This window comes from Ictidomys tridecemlineatus, chromosome 13, assembly GCF_052094955.1.
Source record: "Ictidomys tridecemlineatus isolate mIctTri1 chromosome 13, mIctTri1.hap1, whole genome shotgun sequence".
Classification (NCBI taxonomy): domain Eukaryota; kingdom Metazoa; phylum Chordata; class Mammalia; order Rodentia; family Sciuridae; genus Ictidomys; species Ictidomys tridecemlineatus.
This window is the reverse complement of record NC_135489.1, coordinates 72,074,406-72,094,154: the sequence shown is the minus strand read 5'-3', so window position 1 is coordinate 72,094,154 and position 19,749 is coordinate 72,074,406. Positions and strand designations below refer to the sequence as shown.

Genomic DNA, 19,749 nt, shown 5'->3' with positions numbered 1-19,749 from the left:
GCTCTGGTTACCCTGCCTGGAGCCCTGTTGTTGGTATGCCTCCCCAGCTCCTTGTGTTTCTCCACCTTGGCGCTTACTGTGGCTGAGGACCGTGCTCTTCCCGCTGTCTGAATGGGTCATCTCTTCTGCTCTGGTTGGTTCCTTCCTGCAGGAATGGCATCTGCTTGGTCACCTCATCAGTTTGCCCAGATGGAGGCACCAGGGTGGTTCTGTGAGCCTTGAGGGGGGCAGGAGGTGGCAGACCCAGGTTTTGTGGGCTCTGTAAGAGCACAAGCTGTGCAGCCCTCAGGGGCTCAGGAGAGGCCTCTCTAAAGAGGGGCCTGATGCTGGAGTTGCATGTGCTCCCTGGCAGATACCTCTGGAGTGCAAAGAGGGGCTGAGGGAGTGACAGGACACCAGAGGCCCTGAGCCCCCAAAGGGGGTGGTTCTGTTCGTGTGGTGGTAGAGGAGAGGAGGAGAGAAAGTGGCTGTCCCCACAGAGTTGCCAAGGGAAAGGACTGGCTGGCCTCAGGCCAGAGAGGGTTTACTTCACATCCCTGAGGAGTGGGTGCCAGGAGTTTGCATGGTCCACTGGCCCTGGGTTCTCTGGAAGCTCTCTGCTCATGGGTCCATTCTTCTCACCTGATCTGGAGAAAGCACAGGGCTCTTATGTGTGCTCCCGCTGCTGGAGGCTCTTGTTGAGGTGGAGTCTGCTCAGGGACCTATAACACCCAGGCCTTCTCCTCTCCTCTCCCATGTGGCCCCTTTTAGGGGAGCCCAGGGTTTTGGAGAAATGACAGTGCTTATGTCAGTTGGGCTTCCAACAAGGACAGAGCTAGGAGATGGCTTGGGTGTGGGGAGGAGCAGAGCAGAGCTGGTAAATCTTTTATGTGCCCACAGGACTTGGTAGAGGACCTGGGAGCCACAGCCAGGAAAGGCTTACTGACAGTTGTCCTCCAGGGTGTCCTGGCCATCACAAGATCCTGGCTGCACACAGTGTTAGCAAAGAACATGTTCTGGAAAGGTTCAACTGTCCTGTTCACATACCCTGAGGAAATCCAGGTAAGCTTTGCCTGAGGCTGCAGAGTCTCCACAGGCACCAGGGTGGGGAATCACAGAGCTGTGGCCCATCACCAATTATTTGGTCCCAAGGCCTGAAGGCTTGGGCTCATCATGTACCTTGCCTCTGGCCCTGGCCCCTACTCTGAGGACAGGACATTGCCCTTTGCCTGTCAGGAAGTCGGTAGGATGGGGTGCAGTCACGCTGAGGCAGGGGTTGCCAGGAGGACCATCTGCTTCCGGTCTGAGGCTGCAAGCCAGCAGTGCAGCACTGGAAAAAGAAGGCCAATATGATAGGAAGTGCCTTTAGCTGGCAACTGAGTGAAGCCATTTGACAGGATGAACTCTACCCCCAAAGCCTGGGACATGGGAAGGACTCCACAATAGGCACCCCAGTGATGGTAAGGATGACTAAGACCCTGTGGGATCTGGGAGCCTGAGTTCTTAGAGGGCTGCAGTGGAAGGAGGTGGAGGCAGGAGGTCCTGCCCACCCCAGGCCTGCTCTTCAGCCTGGCTGCCTTATTCCCTGTCCTGGAAGTGGAAGGTTGTTCCCCTTCAGACACAGTCTTCCAGGGAGACTGTGGAACCTGCTCATGGTCTTCACACAGAGTTGGGAGCAGGACTCATTGTGATGTGAGGCAGGGGTACCCCAACTGTATAGATTAGGATGGGCACAGGGCCAGAGAGTTGTTCATTTCAATCAAGGACAAAAAAAAAAATCCTCCTCCAACTACTTTATGAAGTTTGATACCATCAGACTGAAATTCCAGGAAAACACAATTGGATTATTAAATATTATTCCAGGATTCTAAGTGGTATAATCCCCAGGCATTAAACATGAGTGAAGGATAGCTGTGGAGCCACTGACAAGAAAGAATGTTTCTAAGTGCAGTAGTAATGATAAAAATAAGTGAAATTAATTAAACATCTACTCTGAGGTGGTTGTTGCTGTTATTGCTGTTTTATAAGTGAATTTACCAAGGTCTGGGGAGATGAACATGCTGTTGGTATTGTTGGAAGTCAAGGCTCTTTCTTACCAGGAGAAGGAAAATACAAAAAGGTAAAAGAGCTATGTGGTATGGAAGGAGCTAGAAATAGTAGTAGGAACTCATGATTTAGATAGTTGCCCCCTCTGTCCATCAAGAGTCCTGTGGCAAAGGCACCCTGGGACCATGAGCACCTATAGAAATAATGATGCCCTGGGACCTGAGCACAACATATCACATCATGGGTTTTCTTTTTTTTTTTTTTATTTTGTACTGGGGACTGACCCACAAGAACTTTACCACAGAACTATATCCCCTGCCCTTTTTATTTTTTATTTTGAGGCAGGGTCTCACTAAGTTGCCCAGGATGGCCTGGAACTTGTGACCCTTCTACATCAGCTTCCTGAGTAGCTGAGATTTCAGGCATGTTCCACCTCACATGGCCCAATCATATCTTCTAACTGCTATTTCCCACCATACAATGCTATTCCTTGAAGAAGAGCCACCTCCATGAGCCATCTCCAGGAGATGCACAGGTGGACCAAGAGCTCCTTGTGCTAGAATATCAGGAAGTGATGAGGCTGCAGGCCCATCACAGGGATAGAGTTAAACACATGTGGTGATCCAGACATCTCGGTTAGCAAGAGGACTTCATGTGAAGTCTGTGGTTGCCATGGTGGTCTGCTGTTGCTAGGTTTTTACTTTTGATGACTGAATGGTGGTCATGTTCATGATTGCAGAAATGGGGCCAAAAAAGCATAGAAATTATCTGGGCTATCTTTGCAGTGTTTTGGAAGTCTGAAGTTATTCTGTACTTTTTAAGAAAACTGTTGAAGATGGTTACGTTAGCCAAATCTGGTACAATTTGATTATTAAAAGGCAAAATGATAGGAACAGATTAAAATTCATTGACAAACATACAGAAAAAAAGAACTAAGAAATGTAGAATGAATAATTACAATAGAAGACTATCACTTTGTAACCAAGGTACAATAGCTGATGCAGGCAGGTTTCACCTAGGAATCTGAGATCAGTGGGGGCTCCAAGAGGAAACAGGATTTCCAGTGCCCCATTGCAGATGCCTTTATGGAGGAGGAAAGACGACTTTCACAGTGAAGAATTCTGGAAAACAAACCTTAATCAAGGGCCAACCTTTCTGTCAGCCCCGATAGCACCAACAGGTCTCATGGGCTGCTTGTTAAGGCTAGAGGTGTTTGATTGGGCAGCTGTGGCAAGTGCAGACATTTGGCCACATCTGACCTATACCAAGTGCATTTTTATGTGGCTTGACTTAGTAGTGTTCCAACCAAGCCTATTGTAATCAAGGGAAAACTGTTAGTCAATTGAGTCAAGAAACAGTCTACAGAAAGGCCTGACCTTTTCAAAATTGTCAACATCAGGAAAAGATAATGCCAGAGAACTTCTCTAGAAAAGAGACATGATAAGTAAATGCATTATGTGTCCCAAGGTGGACCCTGGATCCAGATGTCAGGTAGACATATAGAGGCACATGGGTAGGGCAGCTGCTCCAAGGCTCCTGTTCTCCTAATGCTGCCTGTCCTGAGGGCCTCTCTAAGTTGCTGAGGCTGACTTTGAACTCAAAATCCTCCTGAGCAGCTGGGACCACAGGTACCCCCCACACCTGGCTATTGCTATCTTTTCTGTAAGATATCCCTGTGATGTTTACTTGTCCCTGTGGCTGTCACTTAATACATGGGTTTTGCAGGTCTGGCGGCGGCTGGTGGGAATAAACTTTCCTGCAGAGCATGGCTGGCAGGAGTCGCTGCTGGGGGACATGGAAGGGAGGCTCAAGCAGGTACCAGACACGAGGGACACCCTCAGAGTGGTGATGAGCCCAGACCATTGGCAGGACCTCGGGCTACGAGCAGTGCAGTGTGTGCAAGCCCTGGGATCCACCCCAGCTTTGCATTTTTCTTTCGGATCAGGCCTCTGCAGTTTGACTACAGAAACATTTCAGAGTTCTAGTGTGACATTCTTGAGAAGAGCCAGGGAATGGGATTGTGCTGTCACTGGGCCCCTAGACCTGTGTCATAAAGCACTTTATGTGCAGATGCTCCAAGGGACCTGCAGGTGGCAGCAGCCTTATTAAACACAATGACATGGAGAAAACACACACAATCAAAAATGCCCTTCATTTTGAATGAAACCCAGGAAAATTGGTTTCTACATGACTGTTTTATAAGGACCTGATCAAATGGATCTTTTTAGCAAGACAAAAGCGAGGAAAAATGGCTCATTTTTCAAAATTTGCATGTTTTTGCAAGCTGCTGTTCTGGCTACTTTTTTGTAGCATGGGAAGAGACTAACTTGGTTTCATCTTTGCTCCTCTGGTGACGGGCAGGGAGGACATGCTTAGTGTAGGGCAGGGAGGAGGGGAGTCAGAATAACCACTCACACCCCACCCACCTCTGTGTTTGCAGGAGAGGCCTCTCTCCCAGATCTCTGCCTTCTGCAGCCCTCACTGGGATGCCGCTGGCCTCAAGGACAGTGTGGCCAGGAGCTTTGAGAAGTGTGTCATCGAAGCTGTGAGCTCTGCCTGCCAGGTGACCAATCTCTTCTTGAGAAACATGCTTGGGTTCATAGCTGCTTGTTGACATGGCCAGCTCCAGGACCTAAGTGCTTGCCAGTTCCAAGGCCTCTGCTGATCAGGATTGGGTCCTAGGTGTCCCCTCCCTGGCTTGGGCCTCATGTGATTCAGTGCTCTCTACCCACTCCTTGAAATAAAACTTGGCTTCCTGTTGCAGAGGCAGCCCATGCTTGCTATGCAAAACCACAACCATGCTCACATGCCTTGGTGCAGGTTATCTGGTGGGCTATGCCTCCAACTGCCCATTGTGATTGTTTCTGCTGGTTTATTATGGTTTGTTAACTCCTGCCCAACAGGTATACAGGAAAGGACCCCAAAGGTTGATAAAGCATCTATGGAAGGAAGCTTATGAAGATAAATAGACTCCATCCTTGTTGGTGTAGAGTGCTTGCCCAGCATGTGCAAGGCCCTGGATTCTATTCCCAAAACTGCAGAAAAAGGGTGAAAAGATTCTATCGGTTCACTTAGCTTTTTTCTGCAAAGTGGTATGGGTTCTGTCTTACCTCGTGACAGGAGTAGTCCCCACACAATACAACTGTGGCTCCCCGATGGCCCCAGCACCCTGCTCTGTTTCCTACAGGACACCTCATGCCCTGCACAGGCCTCACCTTCATTGTTGGCCAGTGGATTCCCAAGAATTAGAAGTCCCTTCTTCCAAGGAAACAGATTCTCATCTTTTTACATGAATAATACTTTCTAAGGCTTTCATTTGCTCTTTGCTCAGTGATTTAGTAACATGATAGTCACATGTCCTGTCGCTCACCCTTGGAAGCCACACTTAGGTGGTGGAATGTGTTTGCAGGTGTGGGTACCACCAGCACAGTCTACCTGGCAACATTCTCATCAGCTCAGAAAGAAAGCACAGCTCTTCAGCTGCCATGTCCACCCTCCACCATGTTGACCCAGACCCCTCCCCAGCAGCACCTAATCCCCTTCGTCCTCCACAGACTGCTCAGGAATGAAATCACATAGGCTGTGGCCTTAAGCACATGGCTTCATTGAGTGTGTGTTTAAGGTCCTCCATGCTGGAGCACCTGTCAGTACTTTGTCCTGTTTCATGGCTACATGTTGCTCATCATATGGACGCAGTGTGCTTTTATGTTCCGTTTGTCCCCTGATGGATATCCAAGCTCTCCCTGACTGATGCCTGTTATAAATCTGCTGCTGCGAACCACCATGCACAGGTTCTTGTGGATATGCTATTCATGCTGTCTATGCTTATGGTGAAGTGGCTGGATCACTTAGTACCTGTGTGATTTGAAGGACTGTCTGGCCCATTCCCACACTGGCAGGACCATTTCCATGTCAGTTGCCAGCTTCAGAGGGTCCTGACTTCTCCACACCCCACAGCCTTTGCTCTCAGACCTGGGAAGTACAGTCTGGTGGTCTGGAGTGGTTTCTCTAATGATTCTGATATCTATGACCTCGGGTACCTTCTCATATGTTTATTGGCTATTTCTTTTTGCAATGTCTTTGGAAAAATGTCTGTTCAGATCTTTAGCCCATTTTGTTCATTGGGCTGTAGTATTTCCTTTATTGTGGCTTAAAGAGTTCTTTGGATAATCAGGTGCAAATCTCCTGTCAGATATGTGATCTGCCAGTATTTTCTCCCATTCTCTGGATTGTTTTCACTCTTGGTGGTTTTTTTAGAAGCACACAGACTTTTAATTTTTTTTTCTCTCTTTCTCTTTGTGATAGTAGAGATTGAAACCAGGGGTGATCTACCACTCAGCTACATCTCTAGCCCTTTTTGTTTCTTATTTTGAGACACAGTCTTACAAAGTTGCCCAGGTTGACCTCAAACTTGTAACCTTCCTGCCTCAGCTTCCTGAGTAGCTGGGATTACAGGTGTGCTCCACCACTCCTGGGAAGGTTTTAACTTTTGGTGAAATTCAATGTGTCTATATTCTTTTTTCTTTTGTTGCTAGTACTTTTGACATCAAAGAATCTAATGCTAAATTCTAGGTCATCAAGATTTACCTGTGTCTTCCTCTAAAAGGTTTTTGTTTTGTTTTGCTTTTGGCACCAGTGTTAAACCTAGGATCATATACTAAGCATGTGCTCTGTCATGGAGCAACCCCCTCTGAAAGCTCTAGAGTGTTAGTTCTTAACATTAATTCCTTTTTCTATGTGGTATGAGGTAAGGGTCCAGGTACATTCTCTTATATGTGGAGATCCAGCTGTTTCAGACCATTTGAGGAAGGCACTGTACTTCACCCCTTGATTGATCTTGGCACTCTTATCAAAAAGTCTGTTGACCGCAGCTGTGAGGGTTTACCTCACATCTGTCCATGTCTCCACTGCCATTTCGTTCAAGTAGGTCGTAAAATTAAGAAGCATGTATTTTCCTGATTCATTATCCTCTTTGACATCGTTTGCTCTTCTGGATCCCTTGGGATTCCATATGAATTTTGGAATCAGTTTGTCAATTTCTGCAAGGAAAGCAGCTGGGATTCTGACAGGGATGGCTTTGAATCTGTAGGTCAGTTTGGGGAGTGTTGACCTCTTAAAAATGTCACATCTCATGGTCTCTGAACCTAGAATGTCTCCCCATTTATATTGGTCTTTAATTTCTTTCAACAATGGTTTGCGGTTTGCAAATAGTGAGGTCTGCATTTCTTTTTTGAAATTTATTCCTAAGTTCTTTATTCCTTTGCTATTGTGACCAATGATATTCTCAGGGCTGAGGTTGTGGTGCAGTGGTAGAGCGCTTGCCTAGCACATACGAGACACTGGGTTTGATCCTCAGCACCACATAAAAAAATTAAAAAGTAAAGATATTGTGTTCATCTACAACTAAAAAATTTTTTTAAAATTATTTTCTCAATTTTGTTTTCAGATTGTTCATCACTAGCACTTGGAAACAGGGCTGCATCTCATCTCTGTGACCTACAGCTTGGCAGGCTTGTTTCTTGGCTCTAGCAGAGCATACATGGGAGAATAGTTTCTTTGAAGTTTCAATGTAGATGAACATGTTATCTGCCTTTGAGGATAGTACTTCCTTTTCAATCCCAACACATTTTTTTTTTTTCCATTTTCATGCCTAATTGCCCCGGATAGCAACTCTGGGACTGACAAAGGAGTGAAATTGGCCATCCTGGTCTTGTTCTTGGAGTTTTGTCTCATACGTGTTCTGCATCTATTAAAATGATTGTGTCATTTTTTTTTTCTATTGGTGTGATGTATTCATGTTTTTAAGTCTGTATATGTGACATTAGAGATTGGACCCAGGGGTGCTTTATCTCTGAGCCACATTGCCAGCACTTTTTGTTTTTCATTTTGAGACAGAGCTTAACTAAGTTGCTGAATCTAGCCTCCAAATTTTGATCCTCAGCCTAGCCAGCTGCTGGGATTACAGGCATGTGTCACCACACCAGGCTTATTAACTGATTTTTGATGCTAAAACATGGTTTTATTCCTGGGATAAATCTCACTTCCCCATGGTCTATAACTTTTTATTTATTGCTAGTTAATGTTTTCTTTTATCCTTTTAAATGTCAAAAATTATCTGTTGTTAGTTCACCCAGTGTTTTGTACTGATTACTGAAACTTTTTTTTTGTAAAAATGTGAACCCAAAGAAGAAAAGTGTTTTGTTTTTTGGTGAAGCATCAGAAGGAGAATTGTAGTGTCAGTGGTGTTTGAGGGCAGCTCAGGATATAAAACGTACAACGTAGTAAAGTTTTCCTCATCTTGCTTTTGGTATTTTTCTTTGCAGGCAAGTCTAATAGAAATACAGAAGCTGGCAGTGAGCTGGGAGGGCATGTGACTTGGGGTTGTTGGGGTGTGTTCATTTGTTTGTGTGCATCTTCAAATCTCTGGCACCTCACATATGGAACCAGGCCACAGGGAAATGGATATGCTCTAGGAAACATTAAGTATTTTACATTTTCTGTTCTTTTTCTTTTTGCAGTATGAGGATGAAACCTAGGGCCTCTGATAAGCTAAACTCCCCCTTTATCAGGGGGATATCCCAAGCCTCTCTTCTGTGTGTATTTTTTTTTTTTTGGAGGCACTATAAAGCTAGCTTCAGTAGATTTCTGAAATGCTATTGAGTGCTAACTTATGTCATTAAAAAATAAATCAGTAAAATCTTCTAAATTCTCTCTTTTTAATTCATTTTTTTTTTTAGTCTCGGATCAGTGTCCTAGAGGGAGTCTCCTGTCATGATTTGCAGAAATTTGGCAGCCTTGTGTCTGCTGTGATCACCAAGTCCTGGCCCAGGAACAACAGATAAGGCCTGGATGAGATTCTTGAATACCTGGTTATGGGGCCAGATGTGAAGCAGCTCTTCAAGTTGTACGGTGCGTGTAGGACTGGTTGGGGTTGCTGTCCTTCCTTGGGCAATAGAACAGGGCAAGGTACTTGACCTGATCCTCAGCCTGCATGTGCTGAGGTTTGGTAAAGGCAGGATGGGCAGAGGTGCCCAGGCAGGTGATAGGCATAAAGAGCATCTAGCACCAGAGCCATTTTCTGCTGAGTGCCTGCTGAATACCTGCTCTTGTGGGGACACACTGTCCTTGAAGCAGCCCCTTGAAAGTCCCCAAGGCCCTTGATTTCCAGTTGAGGGAATGGAAGTGCCCAGGGCAGGTAGCTTACCCAGTGTCTTGGAGACTTACTTTTTCAAAGATAACAAGTGTTTGGAACTCAAATCCAAGCCCAGCTTGCCTCCCTGTGAAGCCCATCTGTCACAGATTGAGACTAATATTGATAATTAACAAAACATGAAGTGACTCTTCAGCCATTGCCTTCCCAGGTGTTGTGCATTGATTGCCCTGGAAATGATGGTGCAGGTTTATGAATAAAATTGCTAGATTCAGATCTTGTAGTGGAAAAACTCTAGGTGTGGCAATAAAAACCCAGGGCAGATGATTGTCTGAGCCAAACCAGTTGTGTCCTTCCATGCCAGGAGACAAATAGGAGTAGCATGTGGTCCTGAAGGTGGCTGCTGTGTGCACGGGCCATAGCAGTCTGCTGGGGAAGACTATATCGTGTTACACTCCACATACTCAGCAGTATGCATCTAAGGCTCCTCCTTGTCTTTTCCTGGCTTCATTGTTCTGTTACTTTTATAACTGAGCAAAGCTCCCTTGTCTGGATGTGCCTGGGTTGGTCCATTCTCCCACTGAAGTTCATCTCAGCTGTGTCCATGTTTTTATAATTATGAATGAAAGTCTGTATGTGTGAAGCTGGGGACTGAACCAGGGCCTCATGCCTGCGAGCCTAGCACCCCACCATCAAGCTGTATCCCAGCCCTCTGCTATCTTTGTTTTTAATGGTAAAGATAAACTTGCTCTTCTCATACTACTCTATGGGCCTCATATTACTGTGAGATAAATAGTCTGGCAGTTAAACTAAGCACATTTTAAATTGTTGCCCTCTAAGTTGTTCCAAAAGCTCATGTTCCAGGTTTTGATCCTCAGACAGGCATAGGCAGAGCATGAAGCTTCAGCGTGGATCTGTCTCCTTCCTTGGTGTTATGCAGATGCTTCACTGCACCCATGGAGTGGCCTCTTATGTGTGAGCTTGTCCTTTTGCAGTTTATTTTTGTACTACTGCAGTTATTCCCAAGACAGGTGAATTTCATAGGACATCATGTGCAGTCCAAGAAATATGTTCACTGTAGCATGGACTCAGGCCTTCAACCTTGAGCACTGTGGTTCTCCTGGCTGGCTTTGGCCATTGGGAGGGTCTCGTCCTCTCAGTCAGGAGATGCACTAGGGTAAGACCTGAACCTTACAGGTATATGCACAGATGAATGACGCATCAGCACATCTGGAAACAAAACTCACTGCTGCCGGAGCCACATGGGCATGGGGCTAGTGTGAGGTTCTAAAAACAAAGAGAGGGGGCTGCCCCCTCTCCTTGTTTTTAGAACCTCACACCAGCCGTGGACCATGACTATTCCACGGTTTTGGTACAAGGTTTCTGTAGCTGGTGGAATTGCATTTCTTGTCTTGTCATTAACTTTTCCCCCTTTTCCATTGTGTTTAGTTTGAATTCAACCAGCTCACTGTACTCCTTATCTTCTCAGGGACAGATGAGACGCTCTTAGCCAACATCACAGAGGACGCCAAGAGGTTGATGGCTGCTGCCAGCTCTGTCTTCGCAGAGGTTGCTGGTGATGTCCTGAATGGGTCCATATTGGTCAGATGGTTGGAGCTGATCCTGAAGCACAAAAGTCAGTTTCTGGACCTGTGGCAGTTAGGTGAGCTGAGGCCAGGCTTGTAAGAAGCTCATGTTCACATGAGTGCTGTTTGTCCTTATCCATGCCACTTAGTGGAGGCCTCTCTGTCCTTCTGGTGGTAACTGTGGGGGCACTCCTAGGAAGAGAAAGGGGTGCCATGAAGTTTGTTTCCTTTGGCTGACTTTGTCATTATTTTCCAGAGAGAAAAAAAGTTTTCATTGCAAGAGAAAAAATGTGACATGGAAGAGACACTGGACTGGAGGATGGATGAAGTCATGTTTCTGAAGAGAGAGAAGAGACAGGTGGACAGCCTCCTGAGGCTGAGTGGGAAGGTGAAGCACCTCGTCCAAGGTACTGCTCCCGCAGTCACGCTGGGCCACCCTCGAGAGCTATAATGGGGACAGAAGCAGGCCACAAATAGTGGGGCCTTATTTGGCAGGGAGAAGCTTTTAAAACATGTTCTTAGCCCAGTTTTCAATGCATTTGCCCAGGGAAGCAACTTCAGCTTGTACATTCTTGTTGTGTATCTCCACGCCCATAGACATCTGCAATTTCCTAGTGTCACTGTCCTGTTCTGGCTTCCCATGGAGGAGAGGCGTAGATCTTTCTCCAGTCTGTGCCCTGCACATGAGGCTTCTTGCTGCTCTGTCACTCCCAGTGGTGTCCTGAGTTACTGGCGCATTCTTCAGGGTTAGGCCTTCACCATGGTGTGAACACAGGATTCAGAAGTGGATCGTGCCATGGACCATGACTATCCCACAGTTTTGGCACAAGATTTCTTTAGCTGGTGGAATTGCTTTTCTTGTCTTGTCATTAACTTTCCCCCCTTTTTCATTGTGTTTAGTTTGAATTCAACCCCGAACTATATCAGTTGTATGAGTGGATGGCTCTGAAAAGTCTCCCAGACTAAGGGCTTATTTTCCCTGGTGGGGAGGTGGCCCTCAATCTCCCCTTACCTCGCAGGGTTGCCTTGTGCCTCCGGGCTGGTAGGACAAGTCCTGCATCCATGGCCTGCACTTGAATTCTGTTTGACAGAGGGTGGCATCTGCTGCTTGCTGGGATGGGGGCACAGGAGGCCAGATACAGAACTGTGCCCCTGCTGTAGGTTGATCATTTGGCTGGGGACAGAGTTTCCTTCAGAGTGCTGCTTGAGTATTGCATTGGGCCATCAGATGCAGCCTCACTACTGATCCTCTGTGTGAGGCTTATTGTCCTTCCCGGGATGCTCTGGAGAGCTCTCTGGCCCTGGTGTCCTGAAGATGTCATAAAACTGTGCTTGACTGTTGATCTCTTTTCCATCTCCAGGACTGGGCACTGGCAGATCTTTGTCAGCTGGAGATCTAGTCTTAGAACTCTAGGGAGTTCTCATGAATTGGTTTATTGTGGTTTCCTTCTTGCTGGGTTCACATCAGCAGCTGCTGGGCCTGCTAGAACAGTTGCCTGATTCTCATAACATCTCTTCTGTTTGGGCTTTGCTTCCTGAGCCTTCTCCTCAACCTTCTTGTGCAGCCTTGGCATTGAACTCTTCATTTCAGCTCTCATATATTTAATTTGAAGACACTCCCTTTTTTATTTTTATTTTTCTTTCTTTTTTTTTTTTTTTTTTTTTGGTACCAGGTATTGGTACCAAAAACCCTCTGAACTCTGAATTCAAGTGCACTTAAACACTGAGCCACATCCCCAGCCCTATTTTGTATTTTATTTATTTAGAAATAAAGAAATAAAAAAATAAAAGAAATAAAATATTTCTTTTTATTGGTTCTTTTTAGTTATACATAGAAATAGAATATACTGGCATAATTTTAAAAGCATGGAATATAATTTGTTCTAATTCATCCCCAGTATTTTTCTTTACCTTAATTTCTTCCCATTCCCTGTTCCCTTCCCTCTACTCTACTGATCATTTTGCTATTTACTTAAGAGTTTTTTAAAATTAGTTTCTTGTGGATATACATGATGCTGAGATTCACTGTGGTATATTCATGGTATATACACACAGGTATATAGGAAATTTAGGTTGCATTCATTCCACTGACTTTTCCTATCCCTTCTCTCCTCCCTTATATTCATTCATCTTTGTCTACTCTTCTGATCTTACTTTGATTATTTTTAATGCCCCCCCCCGATTTTGGATTACTTTCCACATATCAGACATAATATTCAACCTTTAACTTTTGGACTGTGGCTTATTTAACTTATGATAGTCTCCATTTTCACTCATTAACCAAAAAAAATACCATAAACCATTTTTCTTTATAACTGAGTAATTGTAATACTCCATTGTGTACATTTACCACATTTTTGAGAGAGAGAGAGAGAGAGAGAGAGAGAGAGAGAGAGAGAGAGAGAGAGAGAGAGATTTTTTTTTTTTTTTTTTGTAGATGGACACAACACAATGCCTTTATTTTATTTTTTTATATGGTGCTGAGAATTGAACCTGGTCCCGCCCATGCTAGGGGAGTGCTCTACCGCTGAGCCACAATCCCAGCCCCCCACATTTTCTTTATTCATTTGTCCAAGGGCACTGAGGTTGGCTCCATTGCTTATCTATTGTGAATTGAGCTACTGTAAACATCAATGTGGTTGAATCACTGTAGTATGCTGATTTTTTTTTGAGATTGCATTTTGTTGGTTCTTTTTAGTTACACATGAGAGTAGAATTTACTTTGATGTAATTGTATAATCATGGATTATATCTTTTATTGGTGGGCTGAGTAATTTCTTTTTTATTATTATATTCATTTTTTATTCTGCTTAGTTATATATGGTAGCAGAATGCATTTCAATTTATCATACACAACTGGAGTACAACATTTCAATTCTCTGGTTGTACATTTTGTAGAGATGCATCATTTGTGCAATCATACATGTACGTAGGGTAATGATGCCCATCTCATTCTACCATCTTTTCTACCCTCATAACCCCTCCCCAGCCTCCCCTTTGCCCAATCCAAAGATCCTTCATTCTTCCCACACCCCCCATCATAGATCAGCATCCTCTAAAGGGAGAAAACATTCCACCTTTAGTTTTTTGGGATTGGCTTACTTTGCTTAGCATTATATTCTCCAACTCCATCCATTTACCTACAAATGCTACAATTTTATTCTCTTTTGATGCTGAGTAATATTCCATTGTGTGTGTGCGTATGTGTGTGTGTGTGTGTGTGTGTGTGTGTGTGTGTGTATGTGTATACCACAGTTTCTTTATTCATTCATCTTTTGATGGGCCTCTAGGTTGGTTCCACAGTTTAGCTATTGGGAATTCAGCTGCTATAAACATTTGTGTGGCTATATCACTATACTATGCTGATTCTAAGTCCTTTGGGTGTAGAATGAGGAATAGAATAGCTGGATCAAATGGTGATTCCATTCCAAATTTTCAGAGGAATCTCCTTACTGCTTTCCAAAGTGGATACACCAATTTGCAGTCCCACCAGCATTGTATGAGTGTACCTTTTCCCCCACATCCTTGCCAACACTCATTATTGCTTGTATTCTTGATAAATGTCATTTTGATTGGGGTAAGATGAAATCTTAGAGTAGTTTTGATTTGCATTTTTCTAATTACTAAATATGTTGAACAGTTTTTTTTATATATTTGTTGATCGATTGTATATCTTCTTCTGAGAAGTGTCTGTTCAGTTCCTTATCCCATTAATTGACTGGGTTGTTTAGGTTTTCTTTCTTTCTTTATTTTTTTGTTTTTTTTAAATTTTTTAATTTTTTTATTGGTTGTTCACAACATTACAAAGCTCTTGACATATCATATTTCATACATTAGATTGAAGTGGGTTATGAACTCCCAATTTTACCCCAAATGCAGATTGCAGAATCACGTCGGTTACACATCCACAATTTTACATAATGCCCAATTAGTAATTGTTGTATTCTGCTACCTTTCCTATCCCCTACTATCCCCCCTCCCCTCCCCTCCCATCTTCTCTCTCTACCCCATCTACTGTAATTCATTTCTCTCCTTGTTTATTTTCCCATTCCCCTCACAACCTCTTATATGTAATTTTGTATAGCAATGAGGGTCTCCCTTCATTTCCATGCAATTTCCCTTTTCTCTCCCTTTCCCTCCCATCTCATGTCTCTGTTTAATATTAATCTTTTCTTCCTGCTCTTCCTCCCTGCTCTGTTCATAGTTGTTCTCATTATATCAAAGAAGACATTTGGTATTTGTTTTTTAGGGATTGACTAGCTTCACTAAGCATAATCTGCTCTAGTGCCATCCATTTCCCTGCAAATTCTATGATTTTGTCATTTTTTATTGCTGCATAGTACTCCATTGTGTATAGATGCCACATTTTTTTTATCCATTCAGTAGACCAACGCTAAGACACATTCTTTCTTTCTTTTTTTCTTTTCTTTCTTTCCTTTTTTTGGTATTGAGGTTTTTGAATTATTTCTATATTTTGGAAATTAGTGTTCTATCTGACGTGTGTGTGGTAAAATTCTGCTCCCATACCTCACTGATTGTTTCTTTTGCTGAGAACAAGTTTTTGAGTTTGAATCCATTCCATTTATTGATTTTTGATTTTATTTCTCATGCCTTAAGAGTCTTGTTAAGGAAGTCGGGGCCTAATCTGACATGATGATTTGGGCCTACTTTTTTGTCTGTTAGGTACAGTGTCTCTGGTATAATTCCTAGGTCCTTGATACACTTTGAGTTGAGTTTTACGCATGGTAAGAAATAGAAGTTTAATTTCATTTTGCTACAGAGGATTTCCAGCTTTCCCAGCACCATTTGTTGAAGAGGCTATCCTTTCTGCAGTATATGTCTTTGGTACCTTTGTCTAGTATGAGAAACCTGTATTTATATGGGTTGGTCTCTGTATCTTCTATTCTGTACCATTGGTCTACATGTCTATTTTGGTGCCAATACTAACCTGTTTTTGTTATTATTTTTCTGCAGTATGGTTTAAGGTCTGGTATTGTGATGCCCCCTGCTTCACTTTTCTTGCTAAGGATTGTTTTGGCTATTCTGGGTCTCTTATTTTTTCAAGTGAATTTCATGATTGCTTTTTCTACTTCTATGAAGAATGTCATTGGGATTTTAATAGGAATTGCATTAAAACTATGTAACAGTTTGAGTAGTATGCCCTTTTGACAATATTAACTCTGCCTATCCAAGAGCATGGGAGATCTATTCATCTTCTAAGGTCTTCTCCAATTTCCTTCTTTAGTGTTCTGTAGTTTTCAGGTCTTTCACCTCTTTTGTTAGGTTGATTCCCAAGTATTTTGTATTTTTTGAGGCTATTTTGAATGGGGTAGTTTTTCTAATTTCTCTTTAAGTGGATTAATCTCTTATGTATAGAAATGCATTTGATTTATGGGTATTGATTTTATATCCTGCTACTTTGCTGAATTAATTTATTAGTTCTCGGAGTTTTCTGGTGGAATTTTTTGGATCTTCTATATATAGAATCATGTTGTCAGCAAATAGTTTGCATTTCTCTTTTCTTGTGCACATCCCTTTAATTACTTCTGTTTTTTTCTGATTGTTCTGTCTAGAATTTCAAGGAGTATGTTAAATAGAAGTGGTAAAAGAGGGCATCCCTGTCCTGTTCCAGTTTTTAGAGGGAATGCTTTTATTTATTTATTTATTTATTTATTTTCATTTAGAATGATGCTGGCCTTGGGCTTAACATAGATAGCTTTTACAATGTTGAGGTATGCTCCTAATATTCCCAGTTTTTCTAGTGTTTTGAACATGAAAGTGTGCTGTATTTTGTCAAATGCTTTTTCTGCATCAACCGAGATGATCATATGATTCTTGTCTTTAAGTTTATTTATGTGATGTATTACATTTACTGATTCCATATGTTGAACCAACCTTGCGTCCCTGGGGTGAACCCCATTTGAACGTGGTGCACTATCTTTTTAATATGTTTTTGTATGAGATTGGGCAGGATTTTATTGAGAATTTTTGTATCTGTTCATCAGGGATATTGGTCTGAAGTTTTCTTTCCTTGATGTGTCTTTGTCTGGTTTTGGTATTAGGGTGATGTTAGCCTCATAGAATGAGTTTGGAAGGGTTTCCTCCCTTTCTGTTTCATGGAATAATTTGAGGAGTACTAATAATAGTTCTTCTTAGAAGGTCTTGTAGAACTCGACTGAAAATTCATCTGGTCCTGGGCTTTTCTTGATTGGTAGGCTTTTGATGGTGTTTTCTATTTCCTTGCTTGATATTGATCTATTTAAATTGTGTATGTCCTCCCGATTCAGATAGAATAGATCATATGTTTCTAGAAATTTTTTGGTGTCATCAAGATCTTCTATTTTATTGGAGTATAAATTTCAAAATAGTTTCTAATAATCTTCTGTATTTCAAGAATGTCCATCATGATATTTCCTTTTTCATCAGGAATTTTAGTAAATTGAATTTTCTTTCTCTTTCTCTTTGTTATCCTGGCTAAGGGTTTATTAATTTCACTTATATTTTAGAAGAACCAGCATTTCATTTTGTCAACTTTTTGAATTCTCTCTTTTGTTTTAATTTCATTGTTTTCAGCTCTGATTTTAATTATTTCATGTCTTCTACTACTTTGGGTGTTGATTTGTTCTTCTTTTTCAAGGGCTTTGAGATGTAATGTTAGGTCATTTATTTGTTGACTTTTTATTCTTTTAATGAATGAGCTTACTGCAATCAACTTTCCTCTTAGCACTGCCTTCATAGTGTCCGAGAGATTTTGATATGATGTGTTGATATTCTCATTTACCTCTAAGAATTTTTTTAACTGATCTTTGATGTCTTCTGCTACCCATTTCTCTTCTAACTGATCTTTGATGTCTTCTGCTACCCATTTCTCTTCTAATATCATATTATTTAGTCTCCAAGTGTTGGAGTAGCTTTTATTTTTTATTTTATTATTGATTTCTGCTTTCATTTCCTTATGATATGATAGAATACAGAGTAGTATCTGTATTTTTTTGCATTTGCTGAGAGTTGCTTTGTGGCCTAATATATGGTCTATATTAGAGATGGGTCTGTGTGCTTCTGAGAAGATGTATTTACTCGATGATTGATGAATTACTCTATATATGTCTGTTATATATAAATCATTTAATTGTATTATTGAGTTCTGTAGTTTCTTTGTTTAGTTTTTCTTTGGAATATCTATCCAGAGGTGAGACAGGTGTGCTAAAGTCACCCAGTATGATTGTGTTGTGATCAATTTCTTCTTGAAATTGAGAAGGGTTTGTTTGATATACATAGAACTTCCATTGTTTGCGGCATAGACATTTATGATTGTTATGTTTTGTTGATATATGGTACCCTTAAGCTGTGTCAAATGTCCTTCTTCACCTCTTCTGACTACCTTTGATTTGATGTCCACTTTGTCCGTTATTAGAATGGAAACCCCTGCTTGTTTACATGGCCTATGTGAGTGGTATGTTTTTTCCCCATCCTTTCACCTTTCACCTGTGAATGTCTTTTCCTATGAGACGAGTCTCTTGAAAGCAGTATGTTTTTGGATTTTTTAATCCAATCTGTAAATCTATGTTTTTTGTTTGATGAGTTTAGACCATTCACATTCAGGATTATTATTGAGATATGGTTTGTATTCCTGGTCATTTTGGTTTATTTTTGGTTTTTAAGTTGACTTGGTTTCTCCTTTGATTGGATTTTCCTTTAGTGTGGTTCCTCCTTTTACTGATTTTTATTGTTATTTTTCATTTCTTCCTCATGGAACATTTTGTCAAGAATATTCTGTAGTGCAGGCTTTCTCATTGTAAATTCTTTTAATTTTTATCATGGAAGATTTTTATTCCATCATCAAATCTGAAGCTTAATTTTGCTGGGTAGAAGATTCTTGGTTGGCATCCATTTTCTTTCAGAACTTGATATACGTTGTTCCAGGATCACCTAGCTTTGAAGGTCTCAGCTGAGATATCTACTGAGATCCGAATCGTTTTCCCCCTATATGTAATCTGAAACTTTAATCTTGTGGCTTTTAAAATTCTATCCTTTTTCTATATGCTAGGCATTTTCATTATAATGTGCCTTGGTGTGGATCTGTTGTAATTTTGTATATTTGCTGTCCTGTAAGCCTCTTGTTTTTGATTTTTCCAATTCATTCTTCATGCTTGGGAGATTTCCTGTTATTACTTCATTGAAGAGATTGTGCATTCCTTTGGTTTGTATCTCAGTGCCTTCCCCTATCCCAGTAATTCTTATATTTGGTCTTTTCATGTTTTCCCATAATTCTTGAAGGTTCTCTTTACAGTTTCTCACCATCATCACTATGTGGTCAACTTTATTTTCAAGATTATATATTTTGTCTTCATTGCCTAAGGTTCTGTCTTCCAAGTGATTTAGTCTACTGGTGCTTTCTATTAAATTTTTTATTTGGTTTATTGTTTTCCTTCATTTCAAGGATTTCCATTTTTTTTTCCACAGTCTCTATGATTTTCTTGAAGTAACTTTTTGTTACCTGTATTTCCTCTCAATCTCTTTGGTGGAGCAGTCAATTGTTGCTTGTATTTGCTCTTTTAATTCATACTTTGCTCTGCAGATCATTTTAATTATGTACATTTGGAATGGAATGTCAATGGAATCTATTATTGTATCAGCTTGGTGTGTTTCAAGCACTTTCTTCCCTTGTTTCTTCATGTCATCCATGTGTCTTCCTCTCTAGCATTGTAGATTTGAGGTATTATAGTTTCTAACTTATAATCTTGTAGTGATTACCAATTCCTTGCCTGCAGGAACCTGAAATATGGTCTTGTTGGTCCTGCCTGTTGCCACTAAATGGAAGCCAGGGGAAAAGCCACTGCATGCATCAGCAGATGGGGACATAGCATGGTCGCTCTCCTCCTACCATAGAGTGAGCTGGGGTCGCTGTTGTCTGCTCCACTTCCTTCTGTGAGGCAGAAAGGCTGAGGTCGCTGTCATCTGCTCCTTGTATTTTATTCAGAGACAGAG

The 19,749-nt window shown here is 41.9% G+C and overlaps 1 pseudogene across 1 annotated transcript in view; it reads left to right on the top strand.

The window, feature by feature from the left end:
- LOC144369680 (E3 ubiquitin-protein ligase RNF213-like) overlaps window positions 1–19,749 on the top strand; it is a 67,621-nt pseudogene that overhangs the window by 14,760 nt on the left and 33,112 nt on the right. The window contains exons 10-15 of the transcript XR_013429432.1: window positions 880–1,041; window positions 3,751–3,840; window positions 4,466–4,588; window positions 8,763–8,934; window positions 10,665–10,838; window positions 11,022–11,168. The product of XR_013429432.1 is annotated as an E3 ubiquitin-protein ligase RNF213-like (transcript). The remainder of the gene's footprint in view (window positions 1–879; window positions 1,042–3,750; window positions 3,841–4,465; window positions 4,589–8,762; window positions 8,935–10,664; window positions 10,839–11,021; window positions 11,169–19,749) is intronic.